The sequence below is a fragment of the Ascaphus truei genome, chromosome 8 (genome assembly GCF_040206685.1).
Source record: "Ascaphus truei isolate aAscTru1 chromosome 8, aAscTru1.hap1, whole genome shotgun sequence".
Taxonomy (NCBI): domain Eukaryota; kingdom Metazoa; phylum Chordata; class Amphibia; order Anura; family Ascaphidae; genus Ascaphus; species Ascaphus truei.
The window spans coordinates 5,074,005-5,092,723 of NC_134490.1; the positions used below are offsets into that span (position 1 = coordinate 5,074,005).

At 50.7% G+C, this 18,719-nt stretch overlaps 1 protein-coding gene across 8 annotated transcripts in view; it reads left to right on the forward strand.

Moving 5' to 3' along the window:
* Window positions 1-18,719, forward strand: part of ZMIZ1 (zinc finger MIZ-type containing 1) — a 277,132-nt gene that overhangs the window by 131,300 nt on the left and 127,113 nt on the right. Inside the window, exon 3 of one of the 8 annotated variants that reach the window (XM_075610373.1) lies at window positions 8,773-8,854. The exons of the other annotated variants lie outside the window; for them this stretch is intronic. The gene's annotated coding sequence lies outside the window, so the exon portion shown is untranslated. The remainder of the gene's footprint in view (window positions 1-8,772; window positions 8,855-18,719) is intronic. 8 annotated transcript variants of the gene reach the window in all.

An 18,719-nucleotide genomic window follows, 5' to 3' on the forward strand; every position in this document is an offset into this window, starting at 1 on the left:
ATCCGCTTGGGGAGGCGTCATAAACTACTTTGGGATTGGGCGTCCCTGTTCAAAAACGCTTCAAACCTTCTGCAAATCTCTTTATCTCCTGAAAAGCGAAACCTAGGGCTGTGAGCTCCCTGGGCAAGGATTGATTGGGCTCTCCGGTAGAGCGCTGTGTAAGCTGTCAGTACTATGGCAGGAAACCGTATTACCATTGCTCTCCTTTTGCCTTGCGTCTCCTTTTCGGAAGTTGCCGGCACGTAACCACGCGGTTACCCGGAGCTAATGAACGAATCATTTAGTGCAGCGGAGACGAGGCTGGAATTCTTATTTCTGGGGCGCCCAGAAGAGAATGGGCCACTTGTAATGAGGGTCCCAGGGGGGGGGGGGCAGAGAAACAGTGCAAGGGGTACAGCCCCCCTAACCATGGGAATTGCTACGGACAGCACCCTGTGTCTAACATTGTTAACCCCCTGGCTGCCAAACCAGTTGATGGCCTCTCTGGCATTGCAGCTGTTTCCGTTTCTATCATTATCTGATCGGGTCGCAGATGTATCAAATTTTGGGCTCAAACGCCTCACTTTGAACAATCTCACAGACTGTATCCTGGTTTTGGAGAGTTTATAGTTACCTGTGGAATTTATGGCTCGGTTTCTGTAGAAGGTGCAATTCCATTTAGCCAGCCCCCAAAATAGCTATTTTTAGAAGCAGTCATTGCCTCTAACTTCCAGTTTCTGTCGTGATGTCACAGATGCATGTGATCGGAAACCGGGTGATAGGGCGATCGGAATGCCCTGTGATCGGAAACCGGGTGATAGGGTGATCAGAATGCCCTGTGATCGGAAACCGGGTGATAGGGTGATCGGAACGCCCTGTGATCGGAACGCCCTGTGATCGTAAACCGGGTGATAGGGTGATCGGAATGCCCTGTGATCGGAAACCGGGTGATAGGGTGATCGGAATGCCCTGTGATCGGAAACCGGGTGATAGGGTGATCGGAACGCCCTGTGATGGGGTGATCGGAACGCCCTGTGATGGTGTGGTCGGAACGCCCTGTGATGGGGTGATCGGAACGCCCTGTGATGGGGTGATCGGAACGCCCTGTGATGGGGTGATCGGAACGCCCTGTGATGGGGTGATCGGAACGCCCTGTGATGGGGTGATCGGAACGCCCTGTGATGGGGTGATCGGAACGCCCTGTGATGGGGTGATCGGAACGCCCTGTGAGCGGAACGCCCTGTGATGGGGTGATCGGAACGCCCTGTGATCGGAACACCCTGTGATGGGGTGATCGGGACGCCCTGTGATGGGGTGATCGGGACGCCCTGTGATGGGGTGATCGGGACGCCCTGTGATGGGGTGATCGGGACGCCCTGTGATGGGGTGATCGGGACGCCCTGTGATGGGGTGATCGGGACGCCCTGTGATGGGGTGATCGGGACGCCCTGTGATGGGGTGATAGGGACGCCCTGTGATGGGGTGATGGTGTATTTTATAAACACCTGGAATTCCTGCTGTGTTGTTTTTCCCGTTCGGTAGCGGACACTGCACTTGTAAGTACACATTCACTGATCTCCGTTTTCTATATTCTGTGGCCTGTATTAGTGAGGTTTCACACGGACATTGTGTAGGTTTTGTTGAAGGTTGTGATACCTTTTAGTGGACAAACACTAGAGTTCTTCACAGATTAATTTGTTGTCTGTACAGCTTTCCAAACCGCATAGGTTTATTTCTTATTTATTTTTCATGTAGACATTTTAACTTAAATTATGTGTAGCCCCCTTTCCCTATGCCTAAAGGTAACCCGTGGGCCACTACGTGTGCTGCTGTACCTGTATGCTCACAGGAGGCCTAAGCCTCCACTTCTGGGAGCCTGGGGTGAGGCTCTGTGCATGCAGCGCCTCCACCTATGAGGGATCCCAGCGGGATAACCCCTCACAGGAACCAATACAACAGTAGTAAACAACATACCACTCAATAAATAACTGAGCTTTACTGTACACAATATATAACACACACACACTACTAGGCCGCAACAATATAAGGCCGTGACCCCAAACACTAAGGTAGCGCTACCCCCTGTGAATGTTGGTGCACGTTGGGTACCTGCCTGGGTACTCCAGTACCCAGGTGCAGTGCGTAGAGCTGCGTTGGAGTAGGTCACACACAGCGGGCCTCCTGACAACAATTCCCCTCTCTCCTAAGGGTCCCGATCCTCCTCATGGGGTGAGCTCCAGCTGGAGTGTCTCGACCAAGTGTCCTGGAACACTACGGCCTGGTCCCAGGCCGCAGAGTGCCGTGTGGCCGTCCGTCCGTCCGCCGGCGTAGCACTAGTACTAAAGGGGAAGAGCCTTCCCTATAGCATGGAACTTAGATTGGCTCAGGGCCTAGCTGGGGCCTAAGGGGAAAGGTCTGGGCCTAGTCCAGAAAGCACTGCTCCCTGGACACTACCTTCTTCCTTCTCTCCTCCGTCAGGACTGATTCGCGTGCTCTCCGCACGCGGAGGATATCCTGTCCTTCTCACTGCCAGAATCCCATTGGCTGGGACAGTCCATGTGGCAGTTCCTCCCCTTGAGGATTCTGGGACATGTTGTCCCGCTGCTGTATATGTGGAACCATTCCAAGATGGCCACCACACTCCCGATACTGTGCATGCGCGCCTCGCCGCAGTGCACATGCGCCGGACCACCCAACAGTTTCCCCCTCACCAGATGTAAGGAAGGGGACTCTGCTACATATGCAACAAACCCTTTGGCAATGATGTTGCTTCTCTTCTCCCGTATATCTCTCTCTCTGTCTCGTCCCCGTCTCTCTCTCTCTTCCCCCCGTCTCTCTCTTCCCCCCGTCTCTCTCTTCCCCCCGTCTCTCTCTTCCCCCCGTCTCTCTCTTCCCCCCGTCTCTCTCTTCCCCCCGTCTCTCTCTTCCCCCCGTCTCTCTCTTCCCCCGTCTCTTGCTCTTCCCCATCTCCTCTCGATCTCCCCCGTCTCCTCTCCCTCTCCCTGTCTCCTCTCGCTCTCCCCCGTGTCCTCTCGCTCTCTTTCCCCCGTGTCCTCTCGCTCTCTTTCCCCCGTGTCCTCTCGCTCTCTTTCCCCCGTGTCCTCTCGCTCTCTTTCCCCCGTGTCCTCTCGCTCTCTTTCCCCCGTGTCCTCTCGCTCTCTTTCCCCCGTGTCCTCTCGCTCTCTTTCCCCCGTGTCCTCTCGCTCTCTTTCCCCCGTGTCCTCTCGCTCTCTTTCCCCCGTGTCCTCTCGCTCTCTTTCCCCCGTGTCCTCTCGCTCTCTTTCCCCCGTGTCCTCTCGCTCTCTTTCCCCCGTGTCCTCTCGCTCTCTTTCCCCCCGTGTCCTCTCGCTCTCTCTCCCCCGTGTCCTCTCGCTCTCTTTCCCCCGTGTCATCTCGCTCTCTTTCCCTGTGTCCTCTCGCTCTCCCCCGTCTCCTCTCGCTCTCCCCCGTCTCCTCTCGCTCTCCCCGTCTCCTCTCGCTCTCCCCCGTCTCCTCTCGCTCTCCCCCGTCTCCTCTCGCTCTCCCTTGTCTCCTCTCGCTCTCCCCCGTCTCCTCTCGCTCTCCCCCGTCTCCTCTCGCTCTCCCCGTCTCCTCTCACTCTCCCCCGTTTCCTCTCGCTTTCCCCCGTCTCCTCTCGCTCTCCCCCGTCTCCTCTCGCTCTCCCCCGTCTCCTCTCGCTCTCCCCCGTCTCCTCTCGCTCTCCCCCGTCTCCTCTCGCTCTCCCCCGTCTCCTCTCGCTCTCTTTCCCCCGTCTCCTCTCGCTCTCTTTCCCCCGTGTCCTCTCGCTCTCTTTCCCCCGTGTCCTCTCGCTCTCTTTCCCCCGTGTCCTCTCGCTCTCTTTCCCCCGTGTCCTCTCGCTCTCTTTCCCCCGTGTCCTCTCGCTCTCTTTCCTCCGTGTCCTCTCGCTCTCTTTCCCCCGTGTCCTCTCGCTCTCTTTCCCCCGTGTCCTCTCGCTCTCTTTCCCCCGTGTCCTCTCGCTCTCTTCCCCCGTGTCCTCTCGCTCTCTTTCCCCCGTGTCCTCTCGCTCTCTTTCCCCCGTGTCCTCTCGCTCTCTTTCCCCCGTGTCCTCTCGCTCTCTTTCCCCCGTGTCCTCTCGCTCTCTTTCCCCCGTGTCCTCTCGCTCTCTTTCCCCCGTGTCCTCTCGCTCTCTTTCCCTGTGTCCTCTCGCTCTCTTTCCCTGTGTCCTCTCGCTCTCTTTCCCCCGTCTCCTCTCGCTCTCCCCCGTGTCCTCTCGCTCTCCCCGTCTCCTCTCGCTCTCCCCCGTCTCCTCTCGCTCTCCCCCGTCTCCTCTCGCTCTCCCCATCTCCTCTCGCTCTCCCCCGTCTCCTCTCGCTCTCCCCGTCTCCTCTCGCTCTCCCCCGTCTCCTCTCGCTCTCCCCCGTCTCCTCTCGCTCTCCCCGTCTCCTCTCGCTCTCCCCCGTCTCCTCTCGCTCTCCCCCGTCTCCTCTCGCTCTCCCCCGTCTCCTCTCGCTCTCCCCCGTCTCCTCTCGCTCTCCCCCGTCTCCTCTCGCTCTCCCCCGTCTCCTCTCGCTCTCCCCCGTCTCCTCTCGCTCTCCCCCGTCTCCTCTCGCTCTCCCCCGTCTCCTCTCGCTCTCCCCCGTCTCCTCTCGCTCTCCCCCGTCTCCTCTCGCTCTCTTTCCCCCCCCGTCTCCTCTCGCTCTCCCCCGTCTCCTCTCGCTCTCCCCCGTCTCCTCTCGCTCTCCCCGTCTCCTCTCGCTCTCCCCCGTCTCCTCTCGCTCTCCCCCGTCTCCTCTCGCTCTCCCCCGTCTCCTCTCGCTCTCCCCCGTCTCCTCTCGCTCTCCCCCGTCTCCTCTCGCTCTCCCCCGTCTCCTCTCGCTCTCCCCCGTCTCCTCTCGCTCTCCCCCGTCTCCTCTCGCTCTCCCCCGTCTCCTCTCGCTCTCCCCCGTCTCCTCTCGCTCTCCCCCGTCTCCTCTCGCTCTCTTTCCCCCCGTCTCCTCTCGCTCTCTTTCCCCCCGTCTCCTCTCGCTCTCTTTCCCCCCGTCTCCTCTCGCTCTCTTTCCCCCCATCTCTTCTCGCTCCCCCCGTCTCATCTCGCTCTCTTTCCTCCGTCTCCTCTCGCTCTCCCCCGTCTCCTCTCGCTCTCTTTCCCCCCGTCTCCTCTCGCTTTCTCTCCCCCCTGTCTCCTCTCGCTTTCTCTCCCCCCTGTCTCCTCTCGCTCCCTTCCCCCGTCTCCTCTCGCTCCCTTTTCCCCCGTCTCCTCTCGCTCTCTTTTCCCCCGTCTCCTCTCGCTCCCTTTCCCCCCGTCTCCTCTCGCTCTCTTTCCCCCCCCCCCCCGTCTCCTCTCGCTCTCTTTCCCCCCCCGTCTCCTCTCGCTCTCTTCCCCCCGTCTCTCCCCGTAGGCCTGATTCCGCCGTGTCTTTGGCAGCCCCTTCCCCAGGTCAGGGCGTATTAGCAGCCCGCTCACGGACCACTGATTTAGTTAATTTGGTGACTGCAGCACGGCGCATTCAAAATATCCAACCACAATTACGGGTGCAGCAGAGTTCTAAGCTGCACCGACGCGGGAGTATCGAGGAGTTAGGCCGCTCTTATAGTGCCGGCGACGTCGCCCGAAAACAAATGCATTGTCGCCGCCGCGTGCGCTTATAGTAAGCGCAACAAAGCGACGGGGCGACGCGATTTTCTGAAGCCGGGAATATTTGATTTTTCAGGGGCTGTCGCCTCATGTGACAGCCCCTGAACCAATCAATGCCCTGGTCGCCCTCGCCGCCGCTGCAAAGCGAAATACAGCTTTCGCTAGCGGTGACGGGGGACGTCACGCGTCGCGGGCACTATACGGGCGGCCTAATGCACGCAATGTTTAACCCCTTCACTACTGTTGGTTCCGTAGTTAAATGAGTCCTACATTATGAAAGAAATGGCAGAGGAGGCTCAAAGGGTTAATTGCAACAAGCTGTTGGCAGCTTGCTGTAGAGATACTCTGCACTTCTCTAGCTTCCCGCTGCTAATGTGCTGGGTTATAGTTTCAAGGCTCCAGTGTAACAATGGAAGCTTTGTTTGGGGAGATCTGCTCTGGGTAACCGTTACCCTGCCGATATCCGTCCCCCTTAACTTTCTGGAAGGGGAACATTAAGCTGTCTCCGGGTTCCTGTCAGTGTTACTGGGAAATCATGCTTCAGCATTTATACAGCGGCGGGGGGAGGGGCGGCTCTCCCGGTGCGTCTACAACAGGGCCAACTCCAGTCCTGAAGGGCTACCAACAGGTCAGGTTTTCAGGATGTCCCTGCTTCAGCACAGGTGGCTCAGTCAAACTGAGGCTCTGATTGAGCCACCTGTGCTGAAGCAAGGACTGATTGAGCCACTTGTGCTGAAGCAGGGATCTCCTGAAAACAGGACCTGTTGATAGCCCTTGAGAACTGGAGTTGGTCTACAAGCAGCCCCCCCCCCTGCTCCAATGAACCCCCCCCCCCCCATTCCTGGATTGTGTTTATATAGGTGTGTAAACATATGTACATACATGTGTATATCTTTATACATGTATTTAGCGTGTTAGTGCTTTGATGATTCCCTGTAATTATCTGGAGGGAAAACTGCAGTGGGGTATTGTACTTTTAAAACAACAAATACTTGTGTATAAATGCACTTTTGTTTCCTTTTTTTTACCTGTGTATAGTAGGGGACCGCGGGGTTATCGGAGGGCGCGGGCTGAAGGAAACTCTGCCGCCCCCTGCGAAACTTTCCAAATGCGGCATGCGAATATTGCAAAAAATCTCCGCAGCTTTCTCCTAGAATTATCTCCTAGAACAGGGGGGCTCAACTCCAGTCCTCAAGCCCCACCCCCCTCCACCCTCAACAGGTTAGGTTTTTAGGATATCCCAGCTTCAGCACAAGTGGCATAATCAGTCCCTGCTTCAGCACAAGTGGCTCACTGAGCCTCTGATTGAGCCACCTGTGCTGAAGCTGGTATATCCTAAAAACCTGACCTGTTGGTGGGGTCTTGAGGAGTGGAGTTGAGCCCCCCTGGCCTAGCACATGCAGTGAAAACGTGTTTTTTCACCGTGAGAAATGAAAGCAATGATTTCCTGGACATTCGTTGGATCGCTCCATCTATTCTGCATATTCACCTTGAGACTGAATAGCACAACTTGTTATTACTGATTTATCTCCGTCATTTCCTTTCTTCTTAGGTTGTTGTTGTTGTTGTTTTTCTTTTCAAATGGGTTTATTTTTGCTTGATAAACTTGCTTTTCAAATTGATCTCGTGTTCGCCATTATGTGAGACCCACGCATTATATACCGCCACTTCCGGAGCAGCGCTCTGCGCATTGCATTTTAAATTCCTTGCCAACCCCTCCAAAATTAAAAAAAGGGATCTTCCCTCCTTACTGTCTGGGAGAGAACAGCATGGCGGACAGAATCACGTGACGCCTTAATTCCAGTCTGATGAGGTCACTGCCCTCACTTGAAAGAAAGAGCCAATAAACTGATGAGGCGAGCAGTGGATTCTGGGAGAGGAGACGGCCAGCATTGAACGTCCCTTTACACAGTCACATTCCTTAGCACTAAACACTAGAAGTCGATTGATTTTGAGGTTTCTTAAAGCAGGGGTCCAAGCTGCCGGTTTTTGTTTTTATTTTTAAAATTTGTTTCCCCCCTTTAATATGCGCATCAGTACAATCCACCCAATGGTAATTAATTAGCGAAGTTGCACAAAGATCCGTTCTTCTGTGATCGATTGGAGGGGGTTCACTACATGGCTCTCAGTGCAGCAGAAGAGGACCAAAGATGTAAAAGTTCAGTGGGGAAGATCATGTGACCAGGCAGTCACTAGATATCATTGGTGCACTGCTAGAGAGGGGGCAGGGCTCAAAAAGGGGTGTGCCAGAGCCTGTTTCAGAAGAGGAAGGGGATGTGACTTTGGGTTTAAAAAAAATGCTACGAGTATTTTCTCAAAATGCAGAACTGATTTATTTTAAAAAACACATGTAGGATATTGCTTGGTCTGCAGCTTTAAAATTCGGGTTGTAAATGCCACTTATTTCCAGTTGGACACTTTGTGTGGTGTGTGTGTAGCAGAACGCTGATTTGGGGTAAGAATGTATCTTTTGGTGGCGCGCGCGTGTCCACGTGCCACGTGCCATCAAAGTTTAGCAGGATTGTTGCCTGATAATATATTGATGCAAATTTGCACGTTGACTAAAAATACATGGAAGAAGAACAGCGACACCCTCAAGACTGAGGTTACCCCCGGGCTCCTAATCATCCCAAAATATCCAGCTCCAGTCCTAAAATAGCTACCGCTTTGCTATTGGTATGAGAGGCATTGATCTCTTCAGAAACGCAGCCGTCCTAAATATCAAAATCGAGTGGACTCATTATTGTGGTCGGGAAGATGGCTATTTTCTGGAAGGCTCAACCAGAACCAGCAGCATACACACAGGAAATGGTACGGGCTGCTCGAAAAACGGCATCGGTTTAACAGAAAGCATAGTTTAGGTCAGGTTTTCAGGATATCCCAGCTTCAGCACAGGTGGCTCAATCAGTGACTCGGTTGAAGACTGAGCCACTGATGCTGCAGCAGGGACTGATTGAGCCACCTGTGCTGAAGCTGGGATATCTTGTTGGTGGCCCTTGAGGACTGGAGTCAAATACTGAGCCACTGATTGTGCCACCTGGCTGAAGCAGGGATAGTTTGCAAAACCTGACCTGTTGGTGGCCCTTGAGGACCGGAGTTGGCCACTCCTGCTCTAGATCTAACCTAGAACCTGTCGCATGCTAGAGCTCCCTGTTCCTGAACCTTCTCTCTTTTATTCTTTTCTTCTCTGACTTTAGGACGATGGATCTAGACAAGTGAAAGGGCGGCGGGGAGCACAGCGCAGCCCTGCCTGCGGGAAACCGTTACCGGCACATGCAGGTGAGGCGCTGCTTCTCCTTAACCCCTCCGCTGCCAGGTGGGTGGCTGGTCTCTGGCAGGAAAGGGGTTAAGGTGGGAGCTGGTACTTGAAGCCAATTCCGCGTGTAAACTCCCAGTTAGGATTACAAACTGTTCAAGGATTCAAAGTACGTCCTCCAGTTCATGTTACAACTTTGGCCTTTGTTCAACATGCTGTGAATCTGTCTTTCCCGAGCCGGGGGAAGATTTTTGTCCTGGGGCGGCCAACTCCAGTCCTCAAGGGCCAATCAACAGGCCAGGTTTTTGGGATATCCCTGCTTCAGCCCAGGTGGTTCAGTCTTCGACGTAACGGGTACTGTATCTTTATAAAGAGGTGAAGGGCAGTTGGTCATTTCACTTTTCATTCCCCAGTAGCCACACGTTACTAAATCAAGGGCGGGCAACTCCAGTCCTCAAAAGCAACCAACAGGTCAGGTTTTCAGGATATCCCTGCTTCAGCACAGATGGCTCGATCAGTAGCTCCGTCAAAGAGCCTGCTTCGAGCCACTGATTGAGCCGCCTGTGCTGAAGCAGGGATATCCTGAAAACCTGACCTGTTTTTGGCCCTTGAGGTTGGAGTTGCCCGCCCCTGTTCCAGACCCCGTCATTTGAATGCAGCGGATCATTCCCCGAGCCCGGGGATGCAGCTTGATAACCTATTAAATAGAGGCTATAGCCTGAACTCTTAAATAAATCGTTCCCATTGCCAGTTTAATTTTTGTTACACGCCGCCCCTCCCCCCATTATATTTTCAGGATGGAAATCGCTGAGGTTCTCTGTTCTGGGGGCCCCTTGGTTCCCGAGGATAGTTACTGGGACATTAACACTTGTTAAATCTCCCACCAGGGGATACAAAATGGCTGCCGAATATCGGGCCAATAGGAAAGCCGCAACATCGGTTGTAGCTTCCTATTGGCCGGCTATTTAAATCCCCCTTATAAACCAGGAAGTAATACGGGCAACTTCAGCTGTGAGTATCTCGGGGCCCGTGGAGCTGGAAACAGTGCGGTTCAACTCTTCAGGACCCCGCTTTTTCCATCCTGTAAATAACGGGGGGTTAGTTAGGGTGGGTCGCTGCTTTAATTGAGGGTAAATTTGCACCTGAGAATTTGCCTTCACTTTCCATTTAACGAGTTTGCCATAAAAAAAAAAAAAAGTTTTCCACAAAGTTGTTGACGCCGACTCCAGAATCGCGTTTACGCCGCGCTGAGAAGCAGCGGATCAGGGAGGAAAGACACTGGCTGGCACTGAGTGCGGAATAGGGGAACCTGGTTCAATCCCGGTGTCAGCTCCTTGTGACCTTGGGCAAGTCACTTTATCTCCCTGTGCCTCAGGCACCAAAAACATAGATTGTAAGCTCCACGGGGCAGGGACTGTGTGTGTGTATGTGTGTGTGTGTGTGTGTGTGTGTGTGTGTGTGTGTGTGTATATAAAAAGGTACAACATTTTTTCAATCTAGTAAGTGCAACTTAACCTTTTCACTGCTGTAGAGAGTATAGGTTGACCTTTAACGCTTCACAGAGGAGGACAGCACATTGGCCTGAAATGGCTTGGAAGAATGCAGCTATGTTGGTCAGATCATGGAAGGCTCGTCAGGGCCGGGTGTAGGGCTGGGTGTCAGGGCTGGGTGCCACTCGCCACTGATCCCAGGGAAGAAATGAATCTGCTCACCAAAAAAACTGCAGGGGTAGGAGGGAGGTGCCGGATCCCTGTGCTCCTGGAATTAAATGTTCCTCTCCCCTCCTCCCCTCTCTTGTCTCTCTCTGTGTGTGAGAAAAGCAGGTCCTTGCAGGTCACATGGGCGCTTTTCACTGGTGTGGGGCTGGAATGTGAGCTGTGGTATTTCCTGAGACTTCACAAACAGAGGAGAAGCAGGAGGTGGGGGTGTGCAGGCGGAGGGGGAAAGAGGTTACTTTGGGGGGCTGCAGAAAGGGGGAGGATAGGGGGACACTGCATGCTGATCGCCTGTGTACAAGACTGGAGCGAGGTCTCTCTTATGAATATAGTAATCCAAGGGTCCTCAAGAGCCACCAACAGGTCAGGGTTTCAGGATATCCCTGCTTCAGCACAGGCTTATTCTGAGGCTGTCTGTGCTGAAGCTGGGCTATCCTGAAAACCTGACCTGTTGGTGGCTCTTGAAGACTGGAGTTGGCCGCCCCGCTATAATCAATGTGTTTTTCATTTATTAAAATAACGCGGCTGCGTGTCCCCCCAATTTCCGTGCTCTGCAGAATATGCGGGTGCCTCGTGTAGAAATGACCTCACGTATAGTACACCTTTAGCCCGCTCAATATCTACAACGCAAGGAAATATGGTGCCCGGAGCATTAAGGTGTGGCAGCGGAAAGCCGTGGGCTGATATATCCAGTGCCTGAGATACTGGAGATGTGACTGCGTGGGCGAATGGCGAGGATTCATTGCGCGTGCGTTATGTCGTGACATACAAGATGTCGCAGCTTCAATGCCCCCTCTAGTGTTACGGTGCAATACATTGTGATATTCTGCGCCGACGCGGCTGTTGAATTCTGTGGAAACGCTGACGTTCTGTGTTATAATGGGGTGTCCTTTTATGGGGGTCACGTCTGTACAGCTGTGTGCGCACTGGCAGTGACGTATAATAATGACTGGGTATTAGAGACGGGATGGTATGATATCTCTTAAGCAAGACCACTGGGAAACGAAGACCCACAATGCACTGTTCTGTATGACGTGAGCTTGGAGGAACGGATACTGCATCTTTAAAGGGGTGAAGGGAAGTTGATCTTTTAACTTTTAATTCCCAATTTATTTATTTTTATTTATAAAATGTTTTACCAGGAAGTAATACAGTTTTCAAGTATGTCCTGGGCATAGTTAATATGACAAATAATACATGGTTACAAATACAGTTACGTAAATGAGCAGGGGATACATTATATACAATACATTGGATGCACAGTTTAGATAATATATATTATAGGCGTATGAAACAGTTACAGATCAGATTAAAATGTGAGACAGCCTTAGTTTTGACAGAACTTAAACTGGTGATGGATGTGAGAGTCTCCGGTAGGTTGTTCCAGTTTTGGGGTGCACGGTAAGAGAAGGAGGAACGGCCAGATACTTTGCTGAGCCTTGGGACCATGAACAGTCTTTTGGAGACTGATCTCAGAGGATAAGTGCTGCGTGTGGTAGGGGTGAGGAGCTTGTTCAGGTAGCTGGGTAGCTTGCCCAGAAAGTATTTGAAGGCAAGACAGGAAAGGTGAACTTTGCGCCTAGACTCGAGTGATGACCAATCTAGTTCTTTGAGCATTTCGCAGTGATGTGTGTTGTAGTTGCATTGGAGAACGAAACGACAAATTGAATTGTAGAGGGTGTCAAGATTGCTAAGGTGGGTTTGGGGTGCCGAGCCATATATTATGTCTCCATAGTCGATAATTGGCATTAGCATCTGCTGTGCAATATACTTTGTGACCAGCAGGTTAAGGGAGGATTTGTTCCTGTAAAGTACACCTAGTTTGGCATAGGTTTTGGATGTCAGGGTATCAATGTGCATCCCGAATGTTAAGTGGGAGTCAAACCATATGCCCAGGTATTTTAAACTAGTGACAGGGGTTAGGGTGGTGTTAGCGTTGGTTCTGATCTGGAGCTCAGTCACTGGAAGCTTTAAAAATGTAGTCTTGGTCCCAAATACTATTGTTACAGTCTTGTCAGTGTTTAAAAACAGTTTGTTTTGGGAAATCCAGTTTTCGAGTCTCAAAAAGTCAGACTGAAGTATGTGTTAGAGGTCGGAGAGGCTATGGCTGTGTGCATATAGGATTGTGTCATCTGCATACATGTGTATTGAGGCTTCCTTACAAGCTGTGGGAAGATCATTAATGAACACAGAGAAGAGTAGGGGCCCCAGAACAGAGCCTTGCGGGACACCACAGGTGATATCCAGGGGGTTGGATTTAGAGCCTGAGATGGACACATGTTGGGATCTACCTGATAGGTAGGACTGAAACCAGTTTAAAGCATGCTTCCCTATTCCAGAGCTATGGAGTTTGTTAAGCAGGATAGCATGATCAACAGTATCAAAAGCCTTTGCAAAATCTAGGAATATTGCACCAGTGAGTTGTCCCCGTTCCATTCCACACTGGATTTTATTGCAAACTTTTAGCAGGGTAGTTACGGTGGAGTGTTTGGGGCGAAAGCCAGATTGGAATTGGCTAGGGAAATTTGTCTTGGTATAGAAATCGCCTAGTTGGGAGTGGACACGTTTTTCCATGACTTTGGATAGTATTGGGAGAAGGGAGATTGGCCTGTAGTTTGAGACAGTGTTTTTGTCCCCACTTTTGAAGATTGGGACAACTGTAGCAGTTTTCCAGGTCTTAGGGATATGGCCTGCAGACAGGATAGAGTTGACCATGGAAGCAATTGGTTTTGCAATGGCTGGGGCACCAAGTCGTAGGAACCTAGATTGTAGTAAGTCAGGTCCACATTGGCTGCTTAGTTTTAATTTGAGGAGCGCTTGTGTAATCTCCTCTTCGGATACTGGGCCAAATTGAAAGTTGTGGGCAGTGTTGGGAGGGGGTGGGGCTATGTGGGCACTCCCAGGATGAGATTCAGGTTTGTGGTTTGGGCTGCGTTTCGCTAATGACTTAGTAGCACACCCCACAAAGTAATCATTGAATGCATTTGCAATGTCGGTGGGGTTTGTCAGAGTAATATCCCCCTTAGTGATATTACTTGGCTGTTGATGGTTAGAAGGCTGGAATATGTTGTTTATAACCTTCCAGAAGTTAGCTGGGTTTAATGTATTCTGGATGAGATTGTCAGAGTAATATTGTGCTTTTGCGTGCCTTGTTTGCCTTGTGCACATGTTCCGCATGCATCTGTAGTGATTGAGATCCTTGGTAGTGCCAGTTACTTTGTGGTTTTTCCACAAGGCATCCCTAAACTGGTAGAGTGCTATAAGGTCAGGTGTAACCCATGGAAGGTGGGCACTCCGTACCCTTATTTTGCGTAGTGGAGCATGGGTATCAGAGTTTTAAGAACTCGGATTGGAAATAGTCAAGCGCAGAATCAGGGTCGGGAATTAAAATTTTCCTTACACAGACTATTGCATGGTCACTGAAAATGTCAGGAAGGATGCCAGAGGATTGGATTCTGCTGGGGTTTGAGGAGAGAATCCAGTCTAGCAAGGAATGGTTGTGCGATTTCAGGTTTGTCCGTGTGGATTGGGAAATGAGTTGCGATAGGTTAAGCGATTTGATTTGTATCTGGATTTTGTGGTTTTTAGGGTCAAGCCAATTGAAGTTAAAATCCCCAAGAACTACTGTAGCAGCTCACTCTTCTCATTCAGAGGAAATGGAGCCAGAAACTGGTCAGGCTCATACAGTCAGCCATACTGTACGTTACTAGGTTTCGGGTGGGCAACACCGGTCCTCAAGAGCTACCAACAGGTCAGGTTTTTAACAGGTGGCTCGATCAGAAGCTCCGTCAAAAAGCCTGCTTCAGCACAGGTGGCTCAATCAGTGGCTCAGTTTTCGACTGAGTCACTGATTGAGCCACCTATGCTGAAGCAGGGATATCCTGAAAACCTGACCTGCTAGCAGCTCTTGAGGACTGGCGTTGGCTACCCCTTTACCAGATCTTACTGCCCTCTGACCCTCAGTAATACGTAACACGAGAGTCATTCTCATCCGGTGTCACTTTGCTGCTCTTTGAGTTGGGCAGTGGAGGTTCCAACCGGACTTGCTTACCCCCTTAGCACTGAAGTGGTTAACATTTTCGGGAAGCTTAGGGGTTCATGACCCCTCTGTGTGCCACTCTTGAATACGGATAGTCCTGTTGTTTTACAGGCATTGGGTTTCCATCACCGTCAAATAAATCCTCACAACCCCTTAGGTGCTTTGCATATTTGACTGTATTGATTCATTTCAGAATTTGTTACCAGGAAGGATACTTGGACATGAGTATCTTCTTTCCCTGCCATGTCGTGGGTTCAATTACAGGGATAAGGTGGTGAACATCATTTGAGGGGATCAGCTGAGCCATTGCAGAAGTGTTAAACGTATTAACTGTGGGGGCTTTCTGTTGGACAAACTGAAGTGCTGAGTGTGATTAAGGTGATGGAGTAACGTTTGCATAAGGATTACAGAATTGTCAGGAATCACCTTACATCTGTGTGACCAAACTCTTCTCCAAACCTGTCACTCCCACAGCTTCCCCTGGGTGCAAAAGGGTTAAACCCAAAGATTCCAGCGTTCCAGTCTGTTTATTTTCTGCAGGAGGATCCCACCTGTTTTTAAGCCCCCTTGATTAATACATAAGCTTTGTTTCGTTTGCATTTAGTGCAAGTCCAGAGTGAACTTCTCCCAAAAAGGGCAGAAAATCTGAAACTTCCTGAATATTTATTTTTGTTGAAAAAAGAAATGATATTGAGCCAGGGGTGAGAAGTGGCGCGTTTGTGGCGCGTTTGTGGTGTGTTGTGGCCGCCGTGGGATGGTCATTTAATTTGTAACATTCTTGTCTTGTAGTTGGAATTATTACATACAGATGTAGCAGCTTCCTGGTTCTCTCCAGGTGACCTGATATTCTACACTAAGTCTATGGAAACTTTGGTGTTCTGCGTTCTAACGAGATACATTGTGTCACCTGGGGGAACAGGGAGGCTGGCTACATCTGTGGTATGTCATAACGCTGCTCGGATATTTACCGGTGGTGTATAGGTTTTCACTGGTGTAGCCGTGCAGCCACCTCAGGTGCAGTTTTAAAGGTGAAATCCAGATAGTCTATTTCAGTGGGTTTCAACATTTTTCTTGGTGAAGGAACCCTATAATTATATTGTGAAATTCTTTGTAACCCCAACCCTGTCTAATAGCGTGTCTGAGATCAGATGCATTGTAAGGAACCCCCGACCCGCTCTAATAGCGCATCTGAGATCAGATGCATTGTAAGGAACCCCCGACCCGCTCTAATAGCGTATCTGAGATCAGATGCATTGTAAGGAACCCCAACCCTCTTTAATAGCGCGTCTGATATCAGATGCATTGTAAGGAACCCCAACCCTCTCTAATAGCGTGTCCGAGATCAGATGCATTGTAAGGAACCCCAATCCTCTCTAATAATGTGTCTAAGATCAGATGCATTGCAAGGAACCCCAACGCTCTCTAATAGCACGTCTGAGATCAGATGCATTGTAAGGAACCCCAACCCTCTCTAATAATGTGTCTAAGATCAGATGCATTGTAAGGAACCCCATCCCTCTCTAATAGCACGTCTAAGATCAGATGCATTGTAAGGAACCCCAACCCTCTCTAATAATGTGTCTAAGATCAGATGCATTGTAAATTCTTCTGTATTTGATACAATTTTCAAATGACCTGAAAATTGCAGGAAACCTTTAGGGGATTCCCGGGGAACCCCAGTTGATAAACACTGGTCTATTTGAAAAACACTTGTTTAAACTTTTCGTATGCAGTTTTTTTCTTTTTGTAAATGGTGATTTGTTTAAAAAAAATTTTTTTTTGCCCAATGCTTTGAGACACCTCTTGTGTATTCCGGGTATTTCTAGAGGGTGTAAATAACCATATAACAAGTATTTTGCTCCCTTCAGATAAAAAAATGCAAACTACTTTACTTTGAAATCCTCCATACAAATAACCTAACATGAGCCCGCAAAGTCTTACTTTATGGGAAATAACTGTAGTCATTTTATTGACCCCCAAATCCACATACAGTACATGCACACAGGAGTGGCAGAGCTTAAAAAGGAAGGGCACAATAAGTGCAGATGGCGTTAAAAATAAAGTGTTTATTTTGTATTTGAAACCCAGCATCAGAGATTGCACATTCAAGGAGGTATGAATACTACTAGTGACTTCTACAGAACAACAAAAGAAGAGGCTTGAACATTTATGATGTCCTATGTTTTTTTTTTTTTTAACAGAAGAAAAGTCTACTTGAGGAACTGAACCATTTAAGATGCCCCATACCCCATATCCCATTCCCCTACTGAGACTGGCAACTGGCATGGGGCCTCTCTGGCAATAAGAATTAGACTGCGGCCCCGCTGGTGCTGACCGCGCTGAGCATGCGGTGCTTGCCACTTTTAGTTGCATAAATGTATATGGGCAAGTCCCCGCTCACGCGGTGCGCTCGGGCACGCACGCTCACTCAAGCTTGGAGCTTGAGTAAACGAAAATGTTTTACTTTCCTGCGTGCTCAACTTGCCCGCAACGCCCCCCCCCCACCCCTCCAACCCCCCCACGTGCACACTTGCAAAATAGCCAGGACACCCGGTGCTCATGCTTGGAGAGCTGGTGAAGTCACCGCTCTCAAGCAGGAGCGTGGTCAGCGCCAGCGGGGCCGCAGCCTTACAAGCTAGGTGGCGGCTCACAAACAAGTCAAGATTTCTCCACCAAAGACACAGTCGCACATTGTGTAATAGATTTTATTTTGCTTTATCTTTGACATCCTGGTCACAATTATATCAATGGTTCCTTATTTTGGAAAAATGTCAATGTAAAACCTTGGAAATGGTGATTTCCCGAAGCCTGCCTTATATCGTTATCACGGCAGCGTTGGAATTGTGCGGCACAAACGCGTCCGTCCGGTTTGATCACCTGATGAGGCTTTAATGGAAGCCGTACGTACCTTTATATTACGTGAGATTTAGAACCGGGCTTTCTAGAGTTTCGGCTTTCGGGCCCAATTTTTGCCAACCTGTTCAGCAAATATTTCACTAGGACAAAAAACTGGTACAAATGGCAGAGCAGTGTTACAGCACTGAGCGCTTTCATCCCATCGCAGTGCTGGCATACATTCAGTGGGGCATTGAATCCGTCCAGCACACGGACACTTTGCCGTTATACCGCAGCGAGGCTTGTGCGCATGTTCTGGTCACCTCGTTACACGGGATGTGCTGTGTTAGGCCTTGGCCATGTTTGGCGCTTGCTCGCTCTCGCTTGCTGCCGCTCGCTCTACCTGGAGCTTTTTGCTGTCCTTACAGAGGAGACAGCAAGCGCTTGGGAGGCGGGTATCACTGTGTGTGTTGGTAGCTGTCAGTGTGTGTGTCACTGGGGAACGTGTGTGTGTGTGTTGTGTGTGTGTGTGTGTGTGTGTGTATTATATAATATTTTAAAAATTAAAAAAAAAGACATGTTGTGAGAATAAATTATTTATTAACATTGTGCAACTTTGATAAATATATTCACGCACACACACACGCGCACACACGCATACACATACACACACACACACACACACACACACACACACACACACACACATGCATACACAAAGGCACACACACACACACACACACACACACACACACACACACAACACACACACACACACACACACACACACACACACACACACACACACACACACACACACAGGCACACACAGGCACACACACACACACACACACAAAGGCACACACACAAAGGCACACACACAAAGGCACACACACAAAGGCACACACACAAAGGCACACACACAAAGGCACACACACAAAGGCACACACACACACACACACACACACACACACACACACACACACACACACATATGCATATACATACACACACATACACACACACACACGAGACATGGATCGGGGTAGAAGGGGGACAGACCGTCAGGGGGCTGGGCGCGTCACTGGCCGGGGGCGGGCCAGTGACATCACGGAGCTGGTTCGCCCTCATTGGGCGAACCGCTCACGTGACCGGCCTGTCTCGCCGGCAAGCGGGGGAATTTTAAATTCCCCCAAGACCTGCGCTTCCGCAAGCGCGCGGAAGCGCAGGTGAGCCCCTACTAAAGCCGCTCTAATTGCGGCTGTAGGGGCTCAGTGCTGAGCGGGGAGCGCGCCTCAG